The sequence below is a fragment of the Dasypus novemcinctus genome, chromosome 6 (genome assembly GCF_030445035.2).
Source record: "Dasypus novemcinctus isolate mDasNov1 chromosome 6, mDasNov1.1.hap2, whole genome shotgun sequence".
Lineage (NCBI taxonomy): Eukaryota > Metazoa > Chordata > Mammalia > Cingulata > Dasypodidae > Dasypus > Dasypus novemcinctus.
In genome coordinates this window covers 15,876,715-15,893,310 of record NC_080678.1, presented here as the reverse complement: position 1 = coordinate 15,893,310, position 16,596 = coordinate 15,876,715, and positions in this window count along the sequence as shown.

Sequence of the window (16,596 nt, the reverse complement as noted above, 5' to 3'; positions counted from 1 at the left end):
TTTACAACACTTCCTCCACATTGCCAGAATCTCGGTTTTCTGGGCCCCCTCGTCCACGCCACTAGACCCTCATCTTCTGGAACTCTCTAGCTCCCAGGACACAGCCAAGGCCTGGCAATGACATGGGCCCTCAGTGCCTGTTTGTCAAGCTAGGTCCCTGCAGTTGAGTGGGGTGAGCGCTCTGCCGCTCACCATCTGTGACCTTGGGCAAGTCCCTTCGTTTTTCTGAGCCACAATGAGGGTGGGAGGGTGGATCAAATGAGGTTTATATGCAGCTGGCAAAACCACTCTTAGTGAGAACCAAAGAACAAATTAATAGAGTTCCCCAACTTCCTCATAGCTCTGTTAACCATCCCTTCTAAATATCTTTACAGCACGTCAGCTTATGTTCATAATTGAATCTCGAGCTAAAGGGTTCTGAATATGAAATTATATCCAGTATAGTTTCAAAGGTAAGTACATGCATTGCATTCCATATATTTTGAATTGGATTGCAAATGTTGCTTCCAAGTTCTCTTGATACTGAGACCATGTTTTATTTGCTCAAAAAAACAATGTGTCAAGTTGGGTTATTGCACAAGACTACAAATATCCTATTTTATGACTTGAGGAAGGCACTATTTTTTTTAAGGTTTATTTTTTATTTATTTCTCTCCCCTTCACCCCCCTTCCCCCCCAGTTGTCTGCTCTCTGTATCCATTCACTGTGTACTGTTCTGTGTCTGCCTGTATTCTTGTCAGTGGCACCCGGAATCTGTGTTTCTTTTGTTGCATCATCTTGCTGTGTCAGCTCTCCGTGTGTGTGGCACCATTCTTGGGCAGGCTGCACTTTTTTCACACTGGGCAGCTCTCCTTAAGGGGTGTACTCCTTGCGCGTGGGGCACCCCTGTGCAGGGGACACCTCTGCACGGCACGGCACTCCTTGCATGCATCAGCACTGCATGTGGGCCAGCTTGTCACACGGGTCAAGGAGGCCCATGTGGTAGGTAGACGCCCTATCCATTGGGCCAAATCCACTTTCCGAGGAAGGGCACTATTTGTTGTTGCCTAACAACTGATACGTGACCTCCCTGGCCTTCAGGAAAGATAGGCTCTTCTGTCACTTCTTTAAATGAAGCGTGATTGGTCTAAATGGGTCCTGGTGATCTCACTCCTCTTCCTGAGTCACTGACTAGGGATTTAATTATATGATTCAGTTCTGGCCACTGAGATCTGAGGGGTTTTCCCATCTACATAAGAAGACGAAGCCTCCGGCAAAGAAAGCCCTTGTCATCACCCTTGCTCCCTCTCTTGAGGCCATCCTAGGATACGGTGCCTGGCATGATGGTGGCAATCTACTTCTGACAAGGTGACAAGCATGAGGGAAGGCCAGAATACAGGGGACAATGGAGAGGAAGGGTGAACATGGCTGAATTGCTGAATGAACTCTAGGACTACCAACCTCCAGACTCCTTGTCAAATAAGCAATAAATATCTTTGTAGTTTAAGCCACTATTAATTGTTTTGCCAGTATTACTTGCAACCCAATACATTCTAACCAAAACAAATACTTAGCTTCTTAGTGAAAAAATTCACTTCAACCTCCAGACAAAAATATTGGAAACACTGGACATACTCCGGGTTCAATGGCACTAATAGTTTAAAAGTAAAAGGATGGAAAATGATATACCATGCTAACAATAATGAAAAGAGAGCTAAAGTGGCTATATTAATATCAGCCGAAATAGAATTTAAGACAAAAATTTTTACTAGAGACAAAAAAGCACATTTTATAATGATTAAAGGGCTAGTCCATCAAGAAGATAAAACAATTATAGCTGTATATGTAGATATGCACCTAACAACAGAGCTCCATGAAGCAAAAACTGAGTGAAGAAGAAGACAACTCAACAATGATGTTTGGGGATGTCAAATATCACACCTTCAACAAGGTTAGAACAACTAGACAGGAGATCAGTAAGGAAATACAATATTTAAACAATAGTATAAACAGACATCTGTAGACCACCCCACACAGCAAAAATCAGAAAATACTTTGTGCTCAAGTGCACCTGAACATTCTCCAGGATAAGCCATATATTAGACCAGATAACAAGCCTCAATAAATTTTAAAGGATTAAAATCATAAAAAGTATGGTCTCTGACCACAATGGAGTGAAATTAACAATTGATAACTGGAATTTGGTAAATTCACAAATATATGGAAATTAAACACCTCACTCCTAAATAATCAATGGGTCAAAGAGTAAATCACAAGGGGAAGTAGAAAATACTTTGAGATGCAGGGCAATGAAGATACAGTATACCAACTTATGGGAAGCAGATAAAACAGTGCTTAGGGGGAAATTTATAGCTATAAATGCCTATATTAACAAGAAGAAAAAGGGGTGCAGGTGTACCTCAGTGGCTGAGCACCTGCTTTGCATGTACAAGATCTGAGTTCAATCCCTGTGTAGCAGTTTGATATGGCTTATGAATTCCCAAAATAGATATTGGATTATGTTTGCAAACTGCTCTGTACCTGGGCATGATTAAATTATGATTAGGGCTTTGATTGGGCCACGTCAGTAGGGTGTTGAGTTCCTGCCCTTTGGTGGGTAGGGACTCACAGATAAAAGACATGGCAAAGGTCAGAATTGGGGATTTTTGATGTTAGAGTTTAGATGCTGGAGTCGTGAGCTGGAGTCCCGGGAAGTAAGAACACAGAGGAGCTTGGTTGTGGGGAAAAAGAAGCAAGCCCTGGAAAGAGAGGAACCCAGGAAGCCTGAACCCAGATAGACATCGACAGCCATCTTGCCCCAACACATGGCAATAGACTTTGGTGAGGGAAAAAATTTATGCTTTATGGCCTGGTAACTGTAAGCTTCTACTCCAAATACATACCCTTTATAAGAGCCAACAGATTTCTGATATTTTACATCAGCACCCCACTGGCTGACTAATACACCCAGGTACATCTTTTTAAAAAAATCTCAAATAACTTAAACATCCATCTTAAGAAACTAGAAACAGAAAAATAAACTAAAGCTAAAACAAGCAGAAGAAAAATAAAGATTATAGAACAAATTAATTTTAAAAAAGAATAGAAAAACAATGAGAAAATCAACAAAAGCAAAAGTTGGTTCTTAGAAAAAAATTTTTCACAAATCTTTAGCTAGACAGACCAAGGGAAAAAGAGAGAAGACTCAAATGACTAAAACCCAGAATGAAAGATGGGACATTACTACCAACCCCATGGGATTAAAAAGGATTATAAAGGAGTGCTATGAATGATTGTATGCCAGCAAATTAGATAACCTAGATGAAATGGACAGAACCCTAGAAAGACATAAACTACTGAAACTGACTGAAGAAAAAGAGAAAATTTGAATAGACCTATACAAATAGAGAGATTGAAATAGTAATTAAAACTTTCCACAAAGAAAAACCCAGGACCAGATGGCTTCATGGTAACTTCTGTGAAATGTTTAAAGGAAAATTAACACCAGTCTTTTACAAATGCTTCCACAATACGGAAGAGAAGGGAATCCTTTCAACTCATTCTGTGAGGCCAGTATTCCTCTGATTAAAAAAACGAACAAAGCAAAGATATACAAAAGCCCTCAACAAAACACTGACAAACCAAATCCAGCAACATATAAAAAAGATTATACAACATGCCAAGTAGGATTTATCCCAGGAATGCAAGGTTGGATCAACATACATCTTCTTCGTGGATGAAAAAAGTCTCCTTCCAATAAGTGTAAGTGACTAGTATAACCAAGAGAACTCATCCCCATGGACCATTGGGCAGAATCTCAGCGTGATCTATTTAAACACGGATCTGTGGTTCCCCAGAGGCTACTAATTCTAGAGGGTGGCAGGAGTTACAGCCTAGGGACTATCGTGGTCATACGTGAGCCATGAACATCAGAAGTGATTTCCATCCTTGTCCGTATCTGATCACCACCCAAGAGTCTTAGTTAGGAGAATGACCTGTTAGAACCAAGTCAATAATTAGACTGTGATTCATCCCTCCTAGAATGTTCCACATTAATTGTCCTAACAGTAAGTGAGGTGTGTATGATACAGTTTCCCAGAACAGAGTTTGATAAGGAAAATGAGAATCATGAAAACCTTCAGGTAGAGGAGTCCAACGATAGTGGGTATCTTCTCAAGAGAAAGCAGGTGTGTATGAAAGGGTATACCCAAAAAGAAAAAGCAAGGGTCTAAGGATATACCTAAGAACTGACTAGATACCACCACACTCTGAACAATTTGTCAGTTCCCAGGCTGCTCCCGATAACTGCACAGTGTTCTGAGATGACTGAGGTCAAGGCCAGGGTCACTTCACAGAAGCCTTGAAAAGCAGGGGTCAGTTTTCATGTCCTATTTGGCTTTATCACCAACCATATTAAGGCCTGGATCACTCAGGGTTGTATTTTTATGTACCCTTAAAAATAATTTTCCTTTCATCTCCAGGAGGACTATCTTTTGTGGGGAGACACGGGTCCTTGGTTTAGACAACTAGTGGTAGAAAGTTGGTTCACACTTTTCCCATAGCTCAGATTCATTTCAGTTGCAATTTTGCAGTTTAATAGTTATGTACATGATCAGCCCTTGTCTAATAGTGTGAACTACAGTTTGAGCTATAATACTTTTCCTTGAGCAGTGGTGTTTGCTCAGTCTTGATGGCTGGTTGAAGTTAGTTAAGGAAGCCATTTGGAGCTGCATACTAGCCCAGCATAAACCATTCTTCCCTAGCGGAGGCCATTTTTTTGGCCTGGCCCAAGAGGGTGAGGAATTTTAAATCACTCTGGGAGAGACACCTACATTGAGAAGAAAGATCCATAAATTTTCTTCCCTCTGGAATCTTCCTCTGGCCCAGAGCATCTATCCCATGGATATACATGTGGCCTGAGCACTTGTTCTTTTTTTTAAATAAATAGCTTTTTAATTTTGATATCATTTCAAACTTAAACTGTAAGTGTATACCCTTTAATTATAATCCCCAATTATTTATCATTTTGCCCCATTTACTTTTATCATTTTCTCTGTAAACATGTATTATTTTTCCTAAACAATTTGAGGATAATTTGAAACGTCAATCCCCATTACCTCTGAATACTTAAGTGTGTATTTTCTAAGAGCAAAGGTGCTTTCTTAAATAACACATATCAAATTCGGGATTATACATTACATTTAGTTGTTAAGTCTCTTTCATCTTCTTTAATCTGGAGCCGTTCCTTAGCCTTTCTTTGTATTTCTTGGCTTTGGTAATATTTTTGTGTAAGCGCTTTATTGAGATATAATTCACATACATATAATTCACTCATATGAAGTGTACAATTCAGTGTTTTTTAGTATATTCACAGAGTTGTGCAGCCATCACTCCAAACAAATTTAGAACATTTTTATCATCCCTAAACCAACCTCATACCCTTTAAGCATTCACCTTCATTCCTCCCTCCCTCTGTCCCAGGCAACCACTAGTAGACTTTGTCTCTACAGATTTGCCTATTCTGAACACTTCATGTAAGTGGAATCGTATAGTATGTGGTCTTCTGTGATGGGCTTCTGTCAGCATGCTTTCAAGGTTCATCCATGTTGTAGTATGTATCAGCACTTCATTCTAATTTATGGCTATAAAATGACTGTAAATATTCCATTGTATGGATATACCACATTTTGTTTATTCATTCACCTGTTGACGGACATTTGGGTTGTTTCCATCTTTTGGCTTTTATGAATAAGACCTTGGCTTTTTTATTTTTAAGAATATCAAGGGCTCTCTTTTCTTCTGTCACAATTACTTATTCACTCCAAGAGGAGGCTGCTACCTAGCCTGTAAAGTTGTTTTCTGCCAGCAAAGTTGAAAGCTCTTCAGGGGCAGATTAGTCCTGAGCTCAAACTGCGAAGAGAAGGATGGTGGTGTCTGGAGATGTACCTGCTTCCATCCCAATGGTGCCATCAGCCTATCTGGGTACAAAGTCCTGATTTCTGATTCCTTACCACTTACAGTTTTAATACAGTTTGGAACAGTAACCTGGGAGCACTATTGTCATTTTAAAAAAGAATTTATTTTGATATAATTTCCAACTTTAAGAAGATGCAAGAAAAGTGTGTCTGCTCTCTGTGTTCGTTCTCTGTGTGTTCTTCTGTGTCCACTTGCATTCTTGTCATGTGGCACCAGGAAACTGTGTTGCTCTTTTTTGTTGTTGCATCATCTTGCTGCATCAGCTCTCCGTGTGTGTGGTGCCACTCCTGGGTGGGCTGTGCTTTATTTGCACAGGGTGGCTCTCCTTGGGGGGCACATTCTTTGCATGTGGGGCACCCCTATGTGGTGGATACCCCTGTGTGGCACAGCACTCCTTGCATGCAGCAGCACAGCGTGTGGACCAGCTCACCACATGGGTCAGGAGGCCCTGGGGATCAAACCCTGGACCCTCAGTATGGGGGGCAGATGCTCTATCAGTTGAGCCACAACCACTTCCCATTTCCTTACTTTCTGACACAAAAAGATGTTCCTGCCTCCTCTTGTACTTTCTTTGCCTCAGCTCTGAAATCAGTAATTTCTCCAAGAAGTGCTGGTTTCTGAAGGAGATGAAAGAGAAGACAACTAAACGCAACATGTGATCCTGGATGGGCTTTGGAGAGGACATTGGGATAGATGGTGAAATTTGAATGGGGTCTGACAACTAGATGGTACATTCTATTACTAGTTTCTCACAGTGGTGAATGGTATTTAGAAACCAATATCAGGTGCTCTGTGTCCTCATTGCTACTAGAAAATCATTGCATCTCGACCCTTTCAGGAGACAGAGCTGGGAGATATATGAACATATTCATAGTTACACATATATAAACATACCCCCATGTTTATTTTTATCTAGATAGCTAGATATATAGATAATAGGTAGGTAGATAGATAGATAGATAGAGGTAGATAGATAGATAGATAGATAGATAGATAGATAGATAGATAGATAGATAGATAGATAGATTGATTCACAACATTAGTTCATACATATACCTCTAATCGCAAACCAGCCCTCTGGGATTTTTCTCACTTTCCTTCTTTCCATATTTATAAATCCTTTCTCAACATTGAGAAACATGATTCCCATTATCCTCAATATATTTACTTATCTGCCTAGTCCCTCTGTTCGGAACCAGTCTCTGTATATACTGGTTATATTCTTGGCGCTCTGGCTTTCACACTTAGCTGGGTGCTAATCAAATTTAGAAACAGCCCTCTAGCTATCATTTCTTTCCTATGTCTCTAGTACCTGATATATTGCTCCAGCTGATATATTTCCTTCACTGAAGTGCCATCCAGGCTCACTAACAGTGTAAGTTTTCACAAATGAGCCACCACCTTGTGCCAGGGATAATCTGTGTTCCAACTGCCACCAGTGATGGGGTGTTTATAGCCAGCAGGGTGGCAGGTGATCCCGCCTTGAAATCCCATTCTAGTGTCTTTTTTATGAGGATTATGCCACTTCCAGTACCAACTGCCTCAGCCTGGGTTCTCCAGGAAGCAGACCAAGAAACAGAGAGTAGCAGGCAGAAGGTTTGTTAGCGGGTGCCACTGTGGAAGGGAAGGAAGCAGGCTTGGACAGAGGGGGAAGTCACATTTCATGCCATGCATCTTTCTTTAGCTGAGGCAATTCCCTAAAGGGACAGATAGATGAGGGCTCTCTGTTGGCAGCTTTTCTAGCAGCTGAGGGAATAAGTTCTTTTCTCCTGAAGGAGGCTCTGGACCATGCCTTCCAGGGCCCATCACAACACCCCCAAGGCTGTCCTGTGACCATGATTAAGTCACCTGTGCTTTGTCTCTTAAGTTGTTCCCTTTGAAAATCAGTGAGCACTGTTTCTATGATTGGGTTTCTGTGAAAATTGTTTAATGCAGAGCTAGCAATCGATCTGATTACTAACTACGATTTCTTTCTTTTACTTTTGCTTTCCCTTATAGTTCCTGATTGCTTTTATTTGCATTATTTGAAGAAATATATTATCAACTTTTTCCAACCTTTTCATTGAATCCACTATTTTACTAAAATCCCCCTTTTTCATCTAGAGATTCCTATCCCAAGGACCTCTGTCTTCCCACCTCAATTCGAATGAGCTACATTTCCAGTTTTCCAGCATTGTTGTCATCATGGGGCTTCCTCAGTTAAAATCATTGCTTTCCGGACTTTATGTTTAAAATATTTCTTAAGTTTATGCTGTGATTTTGCTGAGGCACTTTCTTATATAGGATTGTATTAGTCAGCCAAAGGGGTGTTGATGCAAAATACCAGAAATTGGTTGGTTTTTATAAAGGATATTTATTTGGGGTAGGAGCTTACAGATACCAGGCCATAAAGCATAAGTTACTTCCTTCACCAAAGTCCATTTGGAGCAAGATGGCTGCAGACATCTGCGAGAGGTCAGGCTTCCTGGGTTCTTACGTTCCTGGGGCTTGCTTTTCTCTGGGTTCAGAGTTCCTTCCTTCCTGGTGCTGGCTTATCTTTCCTCTGTGAACTTACTTCTCAGGGCTCCATCTTAAGGCTTCAGCATCAAACTCTAACATCAGAAATCCTCCCAGCGAAAGCTCCAACTCTGTCCTTTGCCATGACTTTTATCTGTGAGTCTCCACCCACCAAGGGGTGGGGACTGGGTGGGGACTCCACGCCCTAATCATAGCTCAATCATGCCCAGGTACAGATCAGTTTACAAACATAATCCAATATTTCTTTTTGGAATTCATCAATTATATCAAAATGCTACAAGGATATAAGAGAGACAAATTTTCTGAGTCTGAAAAATATCTTTATTCTACCCTTCAATTTGGTTAACGGTTTGGCTAGATGTAGAATTCTAGGTTGAAAACAACTTTTCAACAGAAATGTTAAGGAATTGTTCCATTGTCTTCCTTTTTAAAAACTCTTTATTTTGAAATAATTTCGCATTTATAGGAAAGTTGCCAAAAATATGGAACACTTCTCTCTCTCTCTCTCTCTCTCTCGCACTGGCTCGCCAGTGGACCCCTGTCCTGCCCTCTGTGCATTGCTCTCACTGTTTTTCCTCTGCCATGTGGTCACGCAAATAAAACTTGGGCATTTATAACCCATAATGGGGCATTGTAGTGTATAAATCGACCCTCCTTATCACTTTCCAGCCACCCCTTCCACTCTACCTGGAACCCCTGATCTGTTATTTTCTCCCATTTTTGTCCCTCCCTACCTGAATAAATTACTGGCTTAACTCACCTGACGTGCTCCTGTAATTCATTTCTGCAGCATAGTCAAGAACCTAGACAAAAATTTGGAACAGATTTCTCTTCTGCTGCCCCAGAAAAGAGAGGGACAAAGGAAAATAATCGTGACAGCAAAACTGTGAATTAAAAGCATCAGCGGCAACTGCCGGCGCCCTCCCCCACCCTGTAGATGCCTTTGAAATCTCAGGCTCCAGATGGCAGCTACATACAAAGGGGGTCCCAGAGATCCAGCTCCCCAGAAAAGGGTAGAGCCTAAGACTGACTCAGCTTTTGCCCGGCAAATTAGGTCTGCTGTGTCCTATGAGCCCTTCCAGGCAGGTGGGGTCATGCCACTGATTGCCTTGGGGGCCAGCAAGGGACTAGAGCTCCAACCCTCTCAATCTCCCTCTCTGCTGAGGGGGACAGATTGTTGAAGATGCAGAGGGAGTGGAATTATTCCCTACTTAGGAAATAGGAGGGGGCTGCCTCTGAGAAAGTTTGAATTACGAGTCTCTTAGCCTCCAGGCGGGATCCTCTGTCACTCTGATCAAGTCCATGTTGCAACAAATACACCAGGCTTTGAACTGAGAGGGCTGCCAAGCGCTCCATCTGCTGGTGGACCAGGGAAGTGCAAGTGGAGCAATTAAAGGTAAATAAGTTAAGATAGACTTTTTCTGACTTTCAAAGCCTCCCTCCCCAAAATATATCTTAAACCCCAACACCAACTACAACTCCAGCACAGTAGCATGAAAGTCTTATGAAGAGAGATCTCATCTGAGTCCAGATTCATCACGCATAAACACCAGCTCCAAAGAAGGGCCATCTGACATGGCAGTTAACCCCATCTGCCATGACCATAGCACCCATGGATCTCTTTAGCCCTCAAAGGAACCAATACCTTGGGGTTGTATCTACTTTATCTGTCTCTTAGACTCTGCTCAGTTGTGCATGAGATGTGGAGGCGTCTTTGGGACTTGGAGCTGCCCTGGATGGTGCTTCAGGGGCAATCACCGGACATTGTAAATCCTCGCAGGGCCCACTGGATGGAATGGGGGAGAGTATGGGCCGTGATGTGGACCATTGACCATGAGGTGCAGAGGTGCCCAGAGATGTACTTACCAAATGCAATGGATGTGTCATGATGATGGGAATGAGTGTTGCTGGGGGGGAGTGGTGGGGTGGGGGTGGTGGGGTTGAATGGGTCCTCATATTTTTTTTTAATGTAATATTTTTACAGAATCAATAATAAAAATAATAATAAAAAAAATTTAAAAAAGCCTCCCTCCCCAAAGCCCTTGGAAGTGGATATTGAGCCCATTACTGGGTCCAGATTTGAGCTACTGACAGGGACATTCCTAAGGACCTAGATCAGGTTAAACCAAGAATCAAAGAAGTACCACAAAGCCTCCTACCACTAAATCCCTTTGAAAGAGAGAAATTGAGCATCTGAGTATACTCACCATCCTAATCAAATGCCTAATATCAGGAAAAATTACAAGTCATATGAAAATGGAAGAAATGGCCCAAGAAAAGGAATATATTAAAGCCGCAGAATACGATACAAGTAATCACTGAGATGCACACAAATTTCCAAAATCAAATTAATGAGTTGAAAGACAATATAGCTAAAGAGATAAAGGACATCAAGAAGACACTGAGAGAACACAAAAAATTTGAAAACCTGAATAGAATAGTAACAGAGCTCATGGGAATGAAAGACATGATAGGGGAGATTAAAAGCACATTAGGGGAGCAAGTGTGGCTCAAGTCCCACTCCCTCCATGTGGGAGGACCCAGGTTCGGCGTCCTTGTGCCGCATGGAGTAGGCAAACAATGAGCGGATTGATGAGAGAACCATCTGGGGGTGGGGGTGGGGGATAAATAAAAAATAAATTAATAAAGTAAATAGATAAATTTTAAAAACATATTACAGGCATACGACAGCAGACTCAAAATGATAGAAGAAAGAATAAGTGATACCAAAGGCAGAAGAGCTGAAATTGAAGAGAGAAAAGAATGGAAAAAACTGAGCAGGGGCTCCGGGAGTTGAATGATAACCCAAAATGCAACAACGTACATGTCCTGGGAGTTCCAGAAGGAGTAGAGAAGAGTAAAGGGGTAGAAAGAGTATTTGAGGAAATAATGGCTGAAAATTTCCCAACTCTCATGAAAGAAATGAACTTACATATCCAAGAAGCACAGTGTACCTCAGTAAGAATAAATGTGAAAAGACCTACTCCAAGACACATACTATTCAGAATGTCAGACCTCAAAGATAAAGAGAAAACTCTGAGAGCAGCAAGGGAGAAGCAAACTATCACATACAAGGGACACCCTGTAAGACTTAGTGTGCATTTCTCATCAGAAACCATGGAGGCAAGAAGACAGTGGTATGATACAATTAGGAAAGAGAAAAATGCCAGTTGAGAATTCTTAATTCAGCAAAATTGTCCTTCAAATATGAAGGTGAATTTAAAATATTCACAAATGAACAGAAACTAAGAGTTTGTAAAAAAGAACCCCCCTTTGCAGGAAATATTAAGGGGATCCTTGCAGCCTGAAAGAAAAAGTAGAGAGAAGCTTGGAGGAGAGTATAGAAGACAAGAATAGCATAAAGGATAACCAAAAGAGTAAAAAGGCAGATGAAAATAAGATATGACATATGAAAACCAAAGGATAAAATAGTGGAAGTAAATAATGCATTTACAGTAATACCATTGAATGCGAATGGATTAAACTTCTCAATCAAAAGATATAGGCTAACAGAGGGATAAAAAAAATATGAGCCAGGGACACAGATCAACTGAAAGTGAAAGGTTAGAAAAAGATATTCCATGTAAATAGTAACCAAAAAAGAGCAAGATTAGCTATACTAATATTAAAAAAAAAAACCAAAACACAGATTTAAATGCAAAAAAGTTATAAGCAACACAGAAGGTCATTATATATTAATAAAAGAGACACTCGACCAGGAAGATATAACACTCATAGTATCTAGGCATCTAACCAGGGTGCTCAAAAATACATGAGGCAAACTCTGGCAAAACTGGAGGGAGAAATAGACATCTCTACAATAATAGTTGGTAATAGTTGGAGCTGTCAACACACTGCACACATCATCAGATAGAACAACTAAGCAGAATGTCAACAAGGAAACAGAGAACTTGAACAATATGATAAATGAGCAAGACCTAAAAGATATATATATAGAACATTGTACCCAAACTCAGTAGATTATACATTTTTCTCAAGTGCTCATGGATCTTTCTCCAGAATAGACCACATGTTAGGATACAAGGCTGGTCTCAATAAATATAAAATGATTGAAATTCTACAAAGCACCTTCTCAGATCATATTGGAATGAAACTGGAAATTAATAATAGATGGGAAAGAGGTAAAATCACAAATGTGTGGAGGTTGAACAATGCACTCCTAAATAATCAGTGGGTCAAAGAAAAAATTTTAAGTGAAATTAGTAAGTATATTGAAATAAATAAAAATGAGCACACAACTTATCAGAGCTTATGGGATACAGCAAAGGCAGCGCTGAAAGAGAAATTTATAGCCCTAAATGCCTATATTAAAAAAGAAGAAAGGGGGGTGGGGGTATATGGGGACCTCATATTTTTTGAATGTAACATTAAAAAAAAAAGACAAAAAATAAAATAAAATACAAAGATGCCTTCCAAAAAATAAAAATAAAAATGAAGAAAGAGCTAAAATTAAAGATCCAACTGAACAACTGGAGAACCTAGAAGAACAGTAAACCATTCCCAAAGCAAGCAAAAGGAAAGAAATAATAAAGATTAGAGCAGAAATAAATGAAATTGAGAACAACAACAATAGAGAAAAATCAACAAAACCAAAATCTGGTTCTTTGAAAAGATCAATAAAATTGACAAACCCTTAGCTAGACTAACAAAGAAAAAAAAAAAGACACAAATAAATAAAACCAGAAATGAAAGGAGGAAGTTACAACTGACACCACAGAAATGAAAAAGCATCAGAATAGGTTATTATGAGAAACTGTATGCCAAAAACTAGACAACCTAGATAAAATGTGCAAATTCCTAGAAATGCACAAAAACCCTACACTGACGCTACAAGAAATACAGGAACTTAACAAACCAATCACATTTAACGAGATTCAATCAGTCATTAAAAATCTCCCAATAAAGAGAACTCCAGGACCAGATGGCACCACAGGTGAATTCTACAAAGCATGTCAAAAAGAATTAACACCAGTTCTTTTTAAACTCTTCCAAAAAATTGAAGAGGAGGGAAAATTACCCAACGTATTTTGTGAAGCCAACATCACCCTAATCCCAAAGCCAGGTAAAGACACTACAAGAAAAGAAAATCACTGTCGAATCTGTCTAATTTACATAGATGCAAAATTTCTCAACTAAATACTTGCAAACAGAATCCAACAGCACATCAAAGGACTTACATCATGACAAAGTGGGATTTATTCCTGGTATGCGAAGGTGGTTTAACATAAGAAAATCAATTAATGTAATACACCACATTAACAAATTGAAGGGGAAAAAACCACGATCATCTTGATCAATGCAGAAAAGGCATTTGACAAATTTCAGCATCCTTTCTTGGTAAAAATACTTCAAAAGCTAGGAATAGAAGTAAAATTCCTCAATATGATAAAGGACATACATGATAAGCCCACAGCCAACATCGCACTCAATGTGGAGAGACTGAAACTTTCCCTCTAAGATCAGCAACAAGACAAGGATCCCACTGTCACTATTGTTCTTCAATATTGGGCTAGAAGTTCTAGTCAGACAAGAAAAAAATAAAAAATAAAAGGCATCCAGGTAGGAAAAGAGGAAGTAAAACTCACTATTCATGGATGACATGATCCTGTATTTAGAAAATTCTGAAATATCTACAACAAAGCTACTTGAGCTAATAAACAAGTTCAGCAAAGTGGCAGAATACAAGATCAACACATAAGAATCAGTCATGTTTCTACACACTAGTATTGAACAATCTTAGGAGAAAATCAGGGGGGAAAATCCATTTACAATATCAACAAAAAGACTCAAATATCTAAGAATCAATTTAACGAAAGAAGTACAGGACCTATATGCAGAAAACTACAAAACAATGCTAAAAGAAGTCATTGAAGACCTAAGCAAATGGAAAGGCATTCCATGTTCATGAATTGGAAGACTATATATCACTAAGGGGAGCAGGTGTAACTTCGTGGTTGAGTGCCTGTTTCCCATATACAAGGTCCTGGGTTTAATCCCCGGTAATTCCTAAAAAAAGACAAAAACAAAAACAAAAAACAAAAAATATCATTAATGTTAATCCTACCCGAACTGATTTATAGATTCAATGTAACACCAATTAAAATTCTAACAACCTACCTTACAGAAATAGAAGAGGCAATTACCAAATTTATTTGGAAGGGAAAGTGCACCTAAATAGCCAAAAGCATTCTGAAAAAGAAGAGCAATGTGGGAGAGCTTTCACTGGCTGACCTTGAAACGTATTACAAAGTTACAGTGGTCAAAACAGCATGGTACTGGCATAAAGACAGACACATGGATCAGTGAAATAGAATTTAGAGTCCAGAAATAAACCCTCACCTTTATGACCAACTGTTTTTTGACAAACCTACCAAAGCCATGTTCATGGGACAAAAAGTCTCTTTAACAAATTGTGCTGGGAGAACTAGGTATCTATAGCCAAAAGAATGAAAGAGGACCCCTCTCTTACTCACTATACAAGAATCAACTCGAAAGGGATCAAAGACCTAAACATAAAAGCAAGGATCATAAAACTCCTAGAAGAAAATGTAGGCAAACATGTTAAAGACTTTGTGGTAGGTGGTGGTTTCTTGGAACTTACACCCAAACACACTCAACAAAAGGAAAAATAGATAAATAGGACTTACTCAAAATGAAACACTCTTATACCTCAAAAGACTTTGTCAAAAGGGAGATAAGGCAGCTGACTCAATGGAAAAAATATTTGGAAATCACATATCTGATATGGGTTTAATATCCTTGATATATAAACAGATGCTACAATTCAACAATACAAAGACCAACGAACTGATTTAAAAATGGACAAAAATTTGAATAGACATTTGTCCAAAGAAGAAATACAAATGGCAAAAAAAAAAAAAAAAAAAAAAAAAACCACAAATCACACACACACGAAAAAATGCTCAACCACACTAGCAGTTAGGGAAATGCAAATCAAAGCCACAATGAGATATAATTTCACACCTATCAGAATGGCCACTATTAAAAAGACAGAACTACAAGTATTGGAGAGGATATGGACAGACAAGAATGCTTATTAATGATTGGTGGGAATATAGAATGGTACAGCCACTGTGGAGGACTGTTTGGCGGTTCCTAAGGAAGTTGAATATAGATTTGCCATGTCACCTGGCAGTACCACTGCTGGGTGTACACCCAGAACAACTGAGAGCAGTGACACGAACAGACAGCTGCACACTGCTGTTCATAGCAGCATTAGTCATGATTGACAAAACAACCCAGGTGTCCATCAACCAATGAATGGATACATAAACCGTAGTGTATACACACAAAGGAACATTATGCAGCTGTAAGAAAAATGAAGTGATGAAGCATATGAAAACAAGGATGAGCCTGGAAGACATTATGTTGAGTGAAGCAAGACAGACACAAAAGGACAAATAATGCATGAACTACATATATTGTGTAATCTCATGGAGATAATAACTTGAACATGGGTCACCAGAAAATATTAATAGAATGAGGTTAGAGAATGGAAAGCTGGGAGTGAACTTGTGCAGAATTGGTAAAAAAGGATGTGTGTTACTCTTTGGAAATGAATAGAAAAGGTAAAAGCGCAACATAATGTTTCTAACTAGCAGTACTGTTATATGTGTATGACAGTGGCTTAAAGGGAAAGTCTAAAGTCATGTATGTTACTAAAAGGAAAGTGAAAAAAATGTACAGCATACTAAAACTGCATGTGAAATATGAATATGGGTAAAATTGCACATATAAGATCATTTTTCTTTGATACTGAACAAACATCATGCTAATGCAACTAGATGTTAATATCAAACAAAAATAAACATTATGCTAAGGGAAAGAAACAGACATGAAGTCCTATATATTATATGATTCCATTTATATAAAATGTAAACATAAATCAATTTTTAAAAATGAAATTAGATTAGCAGTTATGTAGGGCTGGGAAGGGTAGAGGGATTGAGAGGTGACTGCTCAGGGGTGTGGGGTTTTTCTTTTTGGAGTAATGAAATTATTCTAAAATCTTTTGTGGCGATGAATGCACTACATTGTGATTATAGTAAGAATCACTGATCATACACTTTGCATAGATCTTAT